The sequence below is a fragment of the Magnolia sinica genome, chromosome 9, assembly GCF_029962835.1.
Source record: "Magnolia sinica isolate HGM2019 chromosome 9, MsV1, whole genome shotgun sequence".
In the NCBI taxonomy this organism is placed as follows: Eukaryota; Viridiplantae; Streptophyta; class Magnoliopsida; order Magnoliales; family Magnoliaceae; genus Magnolia; species Magnolia sinica.
In genome coordinates this window covers 69,345,022-69,360,324 of record NC_080581.1, presented here as the reverse complement: position 1 = coordinate 69,360,324, position 15,303 = coordinate 69,345,022, and the positions used below count along the sequence as shown (strand labels likewise).

Genomic DNA, 15,303 nt, shown 5'->3' with positions numbered 1-15,303 from the left:
CTTCCTATCTAGTAAAAACCATTCATCATCCGTCATCTTTTCTAATTTCTTCTCTTTTCCTCCTAGAGGAATATAGAGGTCCTTCTGATACAGATAATCTTCCATTTGCATCTTCCAGAAGGCAAAGTTTCAACCATCAAACTTCTCAATTCTAGTTTTCCCTTCTTCCGTCATCGCTCCCAATAGAACTAAACCAATAGCTTTGATACCAGTTGCGTAGCATGCTAACAACGCAGTGAGTCTAGATCCAATCTCAGGCCTCACACACAAACGATAAATAAGAAGAAATATAAACTAGAAATAGATCAAAGCATCCAAAATAAACCACAAGATAGGATATACATGGAAAAACTCCAAATCAGGGTAAAAAACCACGGATGCAAACTTCTACTATGAAGAACGAAGATTACAAAGCAATATATTAACCTCTCCCTTGGAAGCACATAGAAAATCCTTTAGCCCACACCTTAAAATTATTTCCCAATATTCCAATTACCCTAGAAAAGCCCTAGGAACCCCTATTTATAGTTTAGGTAACTTCCCTTCCGCACCCTTGCAAAAGGCGACACCAAAATCCGCAGTCCGCATCAGATTCGGAAACGAATCTGCGTAACCTACGACTTGTCGAAGGGGAGCTACGACTGTTCGAGTTACGACCATTCGAACAGTTCCTATGACTGGTCGAAGGGCCCAAAGATGAACAGGATTTGCTGGACTTTGAGTCGAGCTGGTCCACGATCGGTCGAGTGGGCCCCTACGACAGGTCGAGCATAGCCCACGACCGGTCGAAGACGGCCCCAGATGTGGCTCCACATTTCAATAGGTTATAAGTTTAGGTTTAGGTTATAAGTGTAGGTTATAGGTTTAGGTTTAGGTTAAGGTTAGGTTATAGGTTAAGGTTTAGGGAATTGAGTTTAGGTTATAGGTTATAGGTTAAGGTTATAGGTTAAGGTTTAGGTTTCAGGTTAAGGTTTAGGTTTATGTTTAGGTTATAGGTTTAGATTTAGGTTTAGGTTATAGGTTTTAGGATTTGAGAATAGGTTTAGGTTATAAGAATAGGTTTAGGTTATAAGTATAGGTTTTAGGTGTAGTTTTAGGTTTAAGGTTATACTAGAGTTTGCTTGAACAATTTTGAGCAAATACATAAACAGGGCTTGTCCAAACGGCCAGGCCACTCCAATGTTGTCCATAGGAAATGGACAGCTTCATCATGGTCATAACAGCGGTTCCCACCTTTCAGGGACCCCCGCTCAACATCCAGATAGCTCCGATACACATCCGGGTCTCCTCCATCAATTTCGAGCAAATACATAAACATGGCATGTCCAAATGGCCAGGTCACTCCAATGCTATCCATAGGAAATGGACAGCTTCATCATGGTCATTACAGCGGTTCCCACCTTCCAGGGACCCCCGTTCAACATCCAGATAGCTTCAACGCACATCTGAATTTGCTCCATCAATTTCGAGCTAATACATTTAAAAACAACATAAAATGTAAGTAAAGCAAGAAACATCCATATGAAGATATTGAGGGGAATTACTAGTGTATCTATATTCCTTCTATATACTATGTTGATTTTGAGTTGATTATGACTAAGATGTTGATATTAAATTATATGTGATGAGGGTTGCATTAATAGTGTATCTATATTCCTTCAAAGCAATCACTTGGACAGTTATGGATCATATTATTTCCTGTGGTGTGGTCCACTTGAACTTTGGATATGCTTCCTTTTTGTTCTTTAGACCTCAAATTATCTGTTAACATGGATGAATGAAGTGGATAAAATAAATAAATAACAGTGGACCCTGTCATGCCTTAAACCTAAAAATCGGATTCACAGGAATTTCGATCACCGAATCCGATGTCGACAGCCTCCGTAGTACCCCATTCTCGGCTCCTAGCGAACATACGCCAGATTTCGATCCTGGGATCCTACAGGGAGGATTATTCTTTTCCAATATACATTTAATTCGTAATAAGCATAACCACAAGTATACCCAAATCACAAAGGCAACATCATCATCACATATCCACTAATACAAACATTTGAATACAATGCTGAAAGGGAAATACATATGTAAAATTAAAGTTCCAGAAGTCAGCTACAGTTTCCAAGCTCCACGCTGCTGTACAACTTTTATGCATTTAAGAGGGCAGAGGTGGGTCCCACGTAGGGCCCACTACAACATATGTATCAAAAATATAATATTATATTATATTATAATATAATATATAATATAACATATCATATATTATATTAATATAATATAATATATTAATATTATATTTAATAAACATGCAACATCCAGGCCCTGGACGGCCTGGACACTCACATACATCAAGGGAAACCCCACACGTGGGGTGGGTCCCACCGTCCAGGGACGGTGGACGGTGAGGGTAAAACACATATACCATAGTGGGTCCCACGTGGGGCCCACCATAACGTTTATTTGCCATCCAATCTATTGATAAGGTCACACAGACCCGGATGAATAGGAAAAACATATTTCATAATGATCCAAAACTTCTGTGATACCCAAAAGGGTTTCAATGGCAGACGTTCAATCCCACTATTTCTTGTGATGTGGGCCACCTGAGCCCCTCATACAGTTGATTTTTGGGGAGCCCACTGTCCCAAAGGGAACCTACCAAATAGACGGAGTGGATGTTCTACACACATCATGGTGGGGCCCATGGCTGGGACCCAACGGCCCCTTGCCATTTACGTTAAGGCAACGCAGGACGCTACTGGCATCCTCTGTCAGCAGCAGCAGCAGACGCTGTTGTTGCCTATACATTTTTTTTTGGAAAATTATATATTTTTGGGGTTTTTCATATGTGGGGCCCACATATTCCATGGCTCGAGACAATCCGAACGAGTCCAATGTTTTGGGTATTTTGGTATATAGAAACATCAGGATGGTTTTCAACAGTAGAAATACTGTTTTCTATGGTATGACCCTCCAGAAAATCGAATTTACTTCATTTTTCGGCTCAATGCTTAAAATAAGCTAGGGAATAGAATGGACGGCATAGATTAAATTAATGTATCAAGGTGGGGCCACTACCAGAAAACTGGGCAAAGGCTACGGATAAAAGCCGTAGCTAAATGCCTAAGGCTATGGTTATAGTCCGTAGCACGACCGTAGCCATTGATGCCGTAGACATAGGTCTTAAAGCTATGGCTACGGATTTAATCTGTAGCCATAGAAACAATAGGTACAGATTAAATCCGTAGCAATACTTTCCGTAGCACTAACGTATATACAGCTACGAATTATATCTGTAGCTGAAAGTAGAGCGAGAACCGTAGCGATAAGCTAAAATTAGCAACAACTACGGTTTCTAGATAAATAGCTACGGTTAATAACCGTAGCTAGTGCCTTTTTTTTTTAAAAAATAATTAAAGAAAATATAATTATGGCATCTCTTACCATTGTAGTACATGCCCTGATAGATCAACTCATATAAGCTAATATATATAAATACTTCATGGCTAAATCATTCATTCATTCAATCGAATACAATCATTCATTTTAATCCATTCACAAAAGTACAATGCCAACATAATAGTTATATCTCTATTTAAAGTTCTCATTGACAACAAGATCCAATGCCTTCTCGCAGCCAAATAGCTTCTCAACAATTGCAAGCAAGAACTCCATTAATGTGCCTCTATTGGTTATCAATTTGCCATCAACTAACACCCTATTCTCAACTTCGCTTTGATCCAAAAGCTTATTGCGCATGGCTGAAAATCAATTTATCATACAAATAATATAGTCATATGAAAAAGCTATGCCCCGAAACTGAAGAACTAAATTATAGAGAAAGACGAAGACGAGATGACTTAAAAAAAGAAAGACAATCGAAGCATACACTGATCTTCTCATTTATGAACAAGCAAAATCTGTAAATAAATTGAATACCTTTTTTGAAGAAAATTTAACTCATTCAGCATCCTGGGAGTTCATCCCTCGCCTTAACTACACGGTCTCTGTCATTGCTGTCAACAACAAAAATGAGTCCCCATGTGTTTTGGAAATAGTGCCTCCATAATGGTCTGATCTGTTTTGAGAGAATTCACAGCACCATATCATTAGTGAAATATAGTATGAAAATGCTTCAACAGTCAAAGTAGGCATGGATTATCAAACAAAACAGACAATGGTGGTGGAGCCCTACCTTGTCCTGACCCTCGACATCCTAAACAGTGAAGCTGATATTCTTGTACTCCACGATATCAACATTAAAACCCATATTCTAGAAACCCAACAGGAATCATGATATTACTAAAGACCTTTTCTAGAAACATTAAAGGCAGTGGGGTCCACTCCCGTCACATAGACTGCAAATTAATGGATGAACTCAGTAAACATGAGAAATTGTAATTTAAACTAAACATAAGTTGAAAAACTCACATCTGCATCAATAATAGGTGTTTTCCAATGGTGGATGGAATAGTACCAGAAAGCATATTGTTTCTTAGGACTCTGTAGAGAAAAGCACAAATCAGATATATATGAGTATCTTGTTTTAAGTTTCCAAGGCATGGATGAAAAAAGAAAAAACAAAAGATCTAACAGATTAGTATTACTGCATATGATGAGATCATATGGTCTTACAAGTTGGTTAATGATGTCATATTCTCAAGAAAATTCAACGACGAGCTCCCAATAGACACGTCACTGAGCCTCCTGCATGATTACATGATTAGTTAAGACTATTGGGAGAAAAATAATTTGCAATTTTCAAGAGTTCAACTTTAAAATCAAAATGATATTCATGTAGATACGTATGAGCTATTTCCTTCTTTATCATGGTTGCACATCATCAGAGTTAAATTGAACCAGCAAGTAGCAGGGATATGATCAAATTTACATGGTTGCATTGCAAAAGTCCAACACAAACAATCTACAACCGAACATAGCTGGTGGGAAGATGATGGGAATAATTTCAACAGCAAAACGTCTGAAAAGAGTTATCAATCAGGATAACTAGCGAATTTGGATTCTTGAATTAAATAGAAGATACACCTCTAGAAAAATTGGCGTGCAAAATCTTGAAAAGTAGTGGTGGAATGTTGTTTTCCCCTGCCTGGCTTCCAAATTTTCTTCTACCTACATATATTTGGCGATGGACAATCCAATCAGCATAAATTTTTTCACTCCCATCTTTTAGAAAACCAAAATTTTCATTCTCCAAATTTCTCCTGTTTCCATATCTTTAACCATATCAAAAGTGAACATTTCCTGTACTGCTTCTCTGCAGTATGTAATTTTGCTATGGTTAGAGAACATAGAACATAGTCTAATATAAATAGGGAAAGTTAAACCAATTGACAGATTGGATCGCTCGATGAAATTTGGTTAGAAGTATATAGGAAAAGGTGTAGCTCAGATCAGCCAATGAAAGATTATCTGCAGTTAATAGGAAAAGTTGTGGCTTGGATCATCCAATGAAAGATTCAACAATAAATAGGAAAAGGAGTGGTTAGGATCATCCATGGGTCAAACCTTAGCCTGTGCTTGGCCCACTTACATTCGTGGAATGGTCCAACTGCATTCTGTATACAGGTCTATTTTGTTGAGATCCTAAGATTGACTAGAATTGTATTTTCATGATGCACTTAGAGAGTTTGAGTAAATATCTGGCATTAATGTGGCAAGAAATGAGTATGAAAGAAAATGGAAATTGCAAGAATATCAAGTAAGAGAGTTGGTATAGATGATTTACCAGTGCAACCTCTTCATAGTTACCAATTAATAAAGATAGCTTCTTCAATCCACCACTTGAAGTCAAAGCAACTTCCCCTGCTACACCATGTTAGTTTCGAGTTGGACTTGAAAAGAAAGAAACTCAATTTGAAGGAGACTTCCACATTATGAATATACTTGAGAAAGTAGGTGTAACTTCAAGACTTTCATCTATCCTGGATTAGTTATTTCAATTCAATTCATTAGTACCGATGTCATAAGAGTGGTAAGAAATCCAAACAATGCCCTTTTGGTGATATTATCTGGATTCTTTCATTTGTATATTTGGAATTGTAATAGCAAATTCTTTGGCTTCTTGTGCTACTTGATATTTTCAGTTGGTTTGTGGGGCATCCAAACCGTGCATCAGGTGGGCCCCCACCATGTGGATGACATGGCGCATAAATCAGGCCACTAAAACAAATCGGTTGTGCTACTCATGTATAATACAATGGATGGTACGAGAATTGCAAATAGTCCACATGTGTGGCATACATATGTGGCCTACTAGATGAGTGGACAGGATGCTTTTGGTCCACAATTCAAACAATAACTGATATGACTCAAAAAATACAGAGTCGTAATGGTTGATCATTTAAACCATGGTGCCATTAATGAGAATGCTTCTGTTCACAGTAAAAACCAGATAAATTCCACCACTAGTGGAAATCTAAGGCTGTGTTTGGATTCACTATTGAATTGAATTGCAATAACTAGGATAATACATTGGAAGTGGCCAAATTGCAATTTCCTCAACTGTTTATTGTGAGGGACTCCACTCCCAATTGTAATTTCATTATTGCCAAGTTGGAGTCTAAAGGAAACAAACTACGATTTGAGGGTAAATCCTCCTTCTAAGTACTCAGAAGGTAATTACAATTCCACCATTTCCACTCTATAAAACTAATCATCACAATCCAATTCCTTAGTGCATTCAAACAGAACCGGAAGTAGGCAAATCACCTAAGGAGAAGGGATTGCCTCATTTACATGGTCCACTTACCTTACCTCCTTCACAGATTATCGACTACATTAGGAACTCTCACTAAATTTAGACAAGTTGCCTTACATTAAGTATACAACAATCCCTGCATGCAACAAAACATACAACAAGCATTGGAAACCAGTCCTTAAACACAAACCCATTGAATTACAAATTCATCCAACTCCCTGTTGTTGTTGTTGTTGTTAACAAAGTTTTGAAAATAGAAAGTCTAGTATATAAAGAGAAAACAGAATTTAAGTGATAATTAATATTTTAATTCATAGCAAAAATTTAAGCAATAAAGAAACTGATTCAATCCTGCAGCCCAGGTTCACCAGAACCACCACATCATAGCTTGTCCCAGTTATTTGGGGTCTCTTTTCATTATAGGAACACACATACAACAGAAAAATTCAGAAACTGTCTGCTCCTCCCCTAGATCTCACCAACATCTTCTCTTTTCATCACAGGAATACACATACAACAAGAAATTCAAGAACTATCTGCCTCCCTCCCTATGATCTCACCAATATCTTCTCATTATGGAAAAACACAAAAAAAAAATAAAAATAAAAAATCACCATCCTAAATTTCACCAACTATCCTCCCTCTCTCCCCACTTCCATGAATTCATTCATGTTCTAAAATGCAGAGAAACCACCTTTGCATTATTTAAAAAAAAAAAGGCTAAACGATTAAATATGAAAAAATACCCACTAGATGTTCTTTCCCATGGAACATTCCTCAAGAACCAGTTCATCTCGTCCAGACCTCTACAATGGCTGTCAAAATTCATTCACTGGATTCTAAAAGAAACAATGCTAACAAAATCTACACAAACAGCTGCAGCTCACTTAAAAATGAGGAATGTCTCTGAAGACGATGAATATTCTGCTCAAGTAATGATCAATGGCCTAGAGTTGTCCAATGGCAGAAGTGTGATTTAGTGCAAGGAAAGACATAACAACAAAAGAATGTACATTAGATAGCTATGTGACAAGGATGCGCTCCAAATGTTGCACATTAGTGATGAAGTAAAATAGGTGTAGCCCCCTTAAAAAAAAAAAAAAAACAAATCCTCCATGTGATCCACTCCTAAGCACAAGTGACATCAAAAGGCTGAAGTGCTTGTAGGCCTAAATTTATGTGCAATTGATCAAAATCCTGCACATGTAAGGAATAAAAAGGTAAAAAAGTTGCATTCCACTAGGATAGAATATATGAATTAAAAACTAAGCCATTAATTGCAATGTTGAAATAATAAAACAGAGCTATCAATAGCTAGATGGGCCATTCAACATACAACATTCAACAATTAAATATTTGTTTAAACTACTCATCCATTTATTCAATCCACTAATGAAACAATCAATCATGAAAGCACAATACCAACAAAACAGTTAACACCTATCTATTTATTCAATCCTTATAAATGTCCACAAAGAAAGGATATTTGTGTTTACTTGAACTACACGACTGTTAGAAGCAAAACCATGTATTGCTAGCCTTGAATGTATAAATTACTAAGAATATTTCAAAAGAAACTAATGAAAATTCTCACTACCTGTTTTGGGGAAAAATAGTAGAAGAATGCAAGGATAGGTAGTAGATACTAATATTTGAAAATTCCAGTCTTAATTCAATTTATGACCCACATATCTATGCATTTGACACATTGATACTAATTTAATAAAGGAAGATGCCACTAATATGTGCGAATTTAACTCTCCATTCAGATTATGGCCCAGTGGAAGCTATCCTGCTAGTCAATCTTACACAACACTTCCAAATGCAGCACCAGTAAACCAGTAAACAGTTTCCTTACCAATGCTTAAAATTATAAAATAGAAATGTAGTATAGCATCAACAGTATAAAACCACAATTCCAAAACCCATGAAAAGAAAAGTAGCAGATATGTTATATTCATATCATACCATTAACCAGTGTCTTCAACAAAATCAGGGAGATAGCTTCAGCCATGATCTGCAAAGTTTTCTCAATCATATCAGCATGGCAGCTGAGACCACTTCTCATCACATTGTTGTTGAACTATGCAACATTCACTACAACGAACAAAACAAATATAATCGTAATGACTGGAAGGAAGTTTAAAAATTATATAACAGGTGTGTTCATAACTAGTAGACTGAGAAATGAATGCTGAAGCGAACCAGTAACCATGGATATATCATAAACGGTAAAAAGAGGCTCTTCTAACATCAAAATGCAACCACTAAATAACAAAAGAAGCTTCTTGAATATTATGCATGATCCTAGGACATCCATCTTTCCATTACAGCCTTTACAACTTATCAGTTCAGAAAGATTAACAGCTATGAGACAGTTAGTAACTAAATTGTTTGGACTCCTATTTCAAAAGAAACATGATAGGTTATGAGAAGGAGCTCATTACTCTGTTGAGGGTTAGATCTCTCAAGACAGGACAAAATGATATAGAAATGGTTGTCTTCTGGGAATTTTTCATAAAATCCATCTATGGGAAATTGGACGGAAGGGGATACCCTGCATTAAAAAGGCATCATGTTTGGAAATGCAAGGAAAGCAGATTCGGCAATAAAAAGGACTATTCCTTTTCCGTCAAAGGGAACCAAAAACGCAATTCCACTTGTTGATGTGAATGCCATAGCAATTTCTGGATGAAATCAATTCCATCGGACTGCGATTTCAAGACTTCCAAACACATTCTCGATTTCAAGACTCCCAAACACATACAATATTGGTGCAGCCAAACGGGTATTAAAAAAAAAAAAAAAAAGAGGGCAAAACAAATAAATAGAAGAAATTAAACAGGTTGCAGCATACCAAAATCCTCTTTGATGATGCAATTTAACGAATGCGTGATGATGATTTTTATGTTTGGAACAATGGTGCGGGAGATCGAGAGAGAAAAGGGGCGCGGGAGATCGAGAGAGAGAGAGAGAGAGAGAGAGAGAGAGAGAGAGGGACGGACGTGAGAGGGGATGAGGTTTTTCCCCAAGGAGGGGAGGGAAAGAATGAAACATTTCATGAGAGAGGGAAAAGAAAAAGGAGCGCGATTTCCGCATTTTGCACCTGCTACGGCGCTGCTACGGTCTAAAACTGTAGCTAAAATCCCCTTGGCCGTAGCCATTGTCTCGTCCGTCATAGCCCCTCCACGTTCACACGATCTAGTGGGATCTTGATGGATGGATTTTTGAAGGGCTTTGTGGGGTCCATCTTGATGCATTTGATATATCCACTCCGTCAATTAATTTTTTATATAGGGAATGACCCTAACATCTAGGCAAATCAAAGGTCCAATTGAACCACACCATCAACCAATGGTAGGTATTAATCTTCCCTGTTTCCTAACGTGTGGTCCACTTGAGCATTCAATCTACTTCTTTTTTTAGGCTCCTGCCCTAAAATTCTCTTTCAAAATGGACAAACATATTAAATGGAGCACATAAATTTTAATGGGCCTCGTAGAGTCCCTTATGGGGCTATCCCATGTTGGATGAACGTGTGAAGGACGGTTTTAGCCTTTATAGCTACGGTTTTAAGCCGTAGCAATATAGCTACGGTTTATATCCGTAGCTAAAAGCAAGGATGGTCCATAGCCTTTGGTCATTTTTTTTGTAGTGGACCTGTATGAGTAGCCCACCCAAAAATCTAAAAACCAACTAACGTTATATATATATATATATTATTTTTATTTTTTAGTTAGCTTGTCAGTACACACCCATGTCAGAACACGCACTCCATGTTAGCCATACCCTACTTCGCGTCCAGCGTCCAGGGAACGCTGGACGGCATGGATAAACACAACATCATGGTGGGTCCCACATGTACGTGGCCCACGTTTCATCAAGGTGGGTCCCACATGAACGTGGCCCACCTGATGGGTTTGATATTTGTGTTTTCTCATCATCCATAAGGTAGGGTCCACATGATTTGGACGGTTTGGATAAGACATACATCAAGGTGGGGTGCATCTGAGTGGGCCACACATCACACAAAAATGGAAGAGAGAGAGAGAGAGAGAGGGAGAAGCACCCACCTTCCTTCTTTTTCCTTCATAGTGCTCCAAAGCTCCAATGAGGCTCCTTCAATGGTGGAGATGGGGTTCTAATGGTTGGATTAAAGGCGATCTAAGGTGAATGTGGATGAAAATGGGAGGGCTGTCATGGACGTTTGGGAGTTCTCCTTGTTGGAATGGGAAGAAAGAGAGGGAGAGAGATAAGGAGGGAGAGAATAGGCTATTATGGCTAGTAATAGGCTAGCTATGATGAATTGTAAGAGCTTGGTAATGATGGGTTGTAAGAGCTTATAATAATTAGGTTTGAAAAAATATGAGAGCATTTATGGGGTAGGCTAGGTAGGGGGGTAGGTTTGGTTATACAATAGGGTTAGGTTGTATGGATGACATCATCCTCATTATGATTATGGGGAAACGTGTACATCATGGCCCACAACGTGCGGTCCACCACCATGATCGTGTATGGGTCATATCTTAGGATCTAGATGTCAGATTGGCGCACGAGATGCGGCATGGGAATCGTATCGACGACATGGTCGCAATGGCATAGGTCTCGGGTTGAACCGACTCGGGTGTACAGGGTGTGACTCGGGATCAAGCGAAAATGAAATCTACAGGTCGCGGGTCACTGGAATTTAACTGGGAGGACCGCGGAGGCATATGGAACGATACGGGTTAGGATACGGGTCTCACAGCTCTTCCCTCCTAATAAAAATTTCATCCTCGAAATTTAAAGAATAAACAAGTGAAGAGGAAACATCATCTAGTATATATGTGAAGGCACAATCAATCTACCAAAGGATTAACATAGCGCTCTCTAACCTCAACATCGCCCTCCCAAGACGCATTATCAACACTATGGTGACCCTAATAATCTTTGGATCTCGGATCAGAAATGATTGTAAATGGAATACTACGCAGCCTCACAATTTTAACGATAGGGAGCTATACCAGAAAATTTCTAAGTTATTCAAACTCGGGGATCTAACCATTCTATGTTCTCAACAATCATACAGTGTAGGGTAGCTATCAGCAGATATGTGATGTTATCTTCAGGTATTCCTAAGTTATGCTCTGATACCAACTTCTATCACGCCCCAAACCCAGAAATCGGATTCACAGGAACTCCGATCGTCGAATCCGGTGCCGACAACCTCCGTAGTACCCCATTCTCAGCTCCTAACGAACATACGCCAGATTCCGATCCTGGATCCTACAAGGAGAATTATTTTTTTTCAATGTACATTTAACTCGTAATAAGCATAACCACAAGTATACCCAAATCACAAAGGCAACATCATCATCTCATATCCACTAATACAAACATTTGAATACAATGCTAAAAGGGAAATACATATGTAAAAATTAAAGCTTCAGAAGTCAGCTACAGTTTCCAAGCTCCATGGTGCTGTACAGCTTTTATGCATTTAAGAGGGCAGAGGTGGGTCCCACGTAGGGCCCACCACAACATATGTATCAAAAATATAATATTATATTATAATATAATATATAATGTAACATATCATATATTAATATAATATAATATAATATATTAATATTATATTTAATAAATATGCAACTTCCAGGCCCTGGATGGCCTGGACACTCACATACATCAAGGGAAACCCCACACGTGTGATGGGTCCCACTGTTCAAGGACGGTGGACGGTGAGGGTAAAACACATATACCATAGTGGGTCCCACGTGGGGCCCACCATAATGTTTATTTGCCATCTAATTTATTGATAAGGTCACATAGACCCGGATGAATAGGAAAAACAAATTTCATAATGATCCAAAACTTCTGTGATACCCAAAAGGGTTTCAATTGCAGTGTTCAATCCCACTGTTTCTTGTGATGTGGGCCACCTGAGCCCCTCATACAGTTGATTTTTTTATTTTTATTTTGCCCCTCATACAGTTGATTTTTGGGGAGCCCACTGTCCCAAAGGGAACCTACCAAATAGACGGAGTGGATGTTCTACACACATCATGGTGGGACCCATGGCTGGAACCCAACGACCCCTAGCCATTTACGTCAAGGCAGCGCAGGACGCTACTGGCGTCCTCTGTCAGCAGCAGTAGCAGTAGACACTGCTGTTGCCTATACATTTTTTTTGGAAAATTATATATTTTTGGGGTTTTTCATATGTGGGGCCTGCTCTGCTGAATCCACTCCTACCATTGCATTCCATGGCTTGAGACAGTCCGAACGAGTCCAATGTTTTGGGTATTTTGGTATATAGAAACATCAGGGCGGATTTCAACGGTAGAAAATACTGTTTTTTATGATATAACCCTCTGGATAATCGGATTTACTTAATTTTTTGGCTCAACGCCTAAAATAAGCTAGGGAATAGAATGGACGGCGTAGATTAAATTAATGCATCAAGGTGGGGCCTGTACGAGTAGCCCACCCAAAAATCTAAAAACTAACTGACGTTATATATATATATATATATATATAATTTTTATTTTTTTGTTAGCTTGTCAGTACACACCCATGTCAGAACACGCACTCCATGTTAGCCATACCATGCTTCACGTCCAGCGTCCAGGGAACGTTGGACGGCATGGATAAACACAGCATCATGGTGGGTCCCACATGTACGTGGTCCACGTTTCATCAAGGTGGGTCCCACATGAACGTGGTTGATGGGTCTGATATTTGTATTTTCTCATCATTTAAAGGTAGGGTCCACATGATTTGGACGGTTTGGATAAGACATACATCAAGGTGGGGTGCATCCGAGTGGGCCACACATCACACAAAAATGGAAGAGAGAGAGAGAGAGAGAGAGAGAGAGAGAGAGAGAGAGAGAAGCATCCACCTTCCTTATTTTTCCTTCATAGTGCTCAAAAGCTCCAATGAGGCTCCTTCAATGCTAGAGATGGGCTTCTAATGGTTGGATTAAAGGCGATCTAAGGGAGGGCTGTCATGGACGTTTGGGAGTTCTCCTTGTTGGAATGGGAAGAAAGAGAGGGAGAGAGAGATAAGGAAAGAGAGAATAGGCCATTATGGCTGGTAATAGGCTAGCTATGATGGATTGTAAGAGCTTGGTAATGATGGGTTGTAAGAGCTTGTAATAATGAGGTTTGAAAAAATATGAGAGCATTTATGGGGTAGGCTAGGTAGGGGGTAGGTTAGGTTATAGAATAGGGTTAGGTTGTGGGGATGACATCATCCTTATTATGATTATGGGAAAATGTGTACACCATGGCCCGCAACGTGCGGTCCACCGCCATGATCGTGCGCGGGTCATATCTTGGGATCTAGATGTCGGATTGAAGCACAAGACGCGACATCGGAATCGTAGCGGTGACATGGTCGTAATGGCATAAGTCTCGGGTCGAACCGACTCAGGTGTACAGGGTGTGACTCAGGGTCGAGCGTAAATGAAATCTACAGGTCGTGGGTCTCCAGAATTCAACCAGGAGGACTGCGGAGGCATACGGAAAGGTGCGGGCTAGGATATGGGTCTCACAGACCCTACAGAGTTTACTTTGGTAAGGGTAGGATATAACTCACCTAAATGTAGTGGAGAAGTGTTTCCTTAAAACATTCATAATCATATATTGGGCCTGCCTAAATGTGATTCACATATCCAACCCACTCATTATGTGTGTCCCACTTGGATGAGGGGTCAAACCAAGTTTCAACCGCATCCAAAACTCATGTGGGCCCCACCAAGTGCTTTTATATTTTTTAAGATGTCTTCACATAGTTTTAGATGGTATGAACCACTTGAGTTTCGTATACAGATGATTTTTAAGATATCTCGTAACCTAAAGGGGACACATCAAATCCACGGTGTTGATGTTCGACACACATCATGAAGGGGCCCACAAAACTTACTAACATCAATTCCTAGGTTCTCACGAGATCAGTAGTTGGGTCACAATTTTGACCAGAATATTTGGCCCATTTTACATGTCTAGTCCATTCACTCTATTTTACTAATCAATACTCTCAATTTGACTAGTTACTCGCCTTAATCATGCTACATATGAAAAAGATATTGGGCATACAAGATTGATGAACAATTTCAGTGAAATTTGATTTAAACATATGAAGTTATTTATTCTTCAATATGAACTGATTAGATTGTCCAAAAATGATTAAAGGTTCAATTAGTGGATATGCCTAATAATTTAGTAATTTTATTTTTCACAGATAAATTTCAATTTCCATTTAAAAATAACATCTTTTTTCAAAATGTATATTTTTTTTACTCATTTAACAAAATATCATTTTTATTATAAAATATTTCAAAAAAAACTTTAAATACAAATTCTGAATTTTTATTTTCAAAATCTCAAAAATTTTCTAATATTTTAATTTTTTATCAAAAATTTCAAAATGCCAATTTTTTTTTCTTCAAAAGCATTATTGTCCTCAAATTTTTTGTCAAACATAGCTAAAATTTCTAAACTTCTCAATATTCTTTTTCATGTGATATTACAAAACATTTAAATATTACCTTTTAATTATATATATAAAAATTTTCCACTCATATGATATAAAAACTAAATGCA

The 15,303-nt window shown here is 38.4% G+C and overlaps 1 long non-coding RNA gene across 2 annotated transcripts; it reads right to left on the bottom strand.

Moving 5' to 3' along the window:
- Positions 1-4,426: 4,426 nt before the first annotated feature.
- LOC131255603 (uncharacterized) lies at positions 4,427-6,696 on the bottom strand. Of its 2 annotated transcripts, XR_009176193.1 has the most exons (4): positions 5,744-6,696; positions 5,044-5,657; positions 4,605-4,704; positions 4,427-4,500 (listed from the first exon to the last, which is right to left on the bottom strand). It is a non-coding gene; the product is annotated as an uncharacterized LOC131255603 (long non-coding RNA). The 2 variants fall into 2 exon arrangements; XR_009176192.1 differs by having other exon boundaries at positions 4,434-4,704.
- Positions 6,697-15,303: the final 8,607 nt, after the last annotated feature.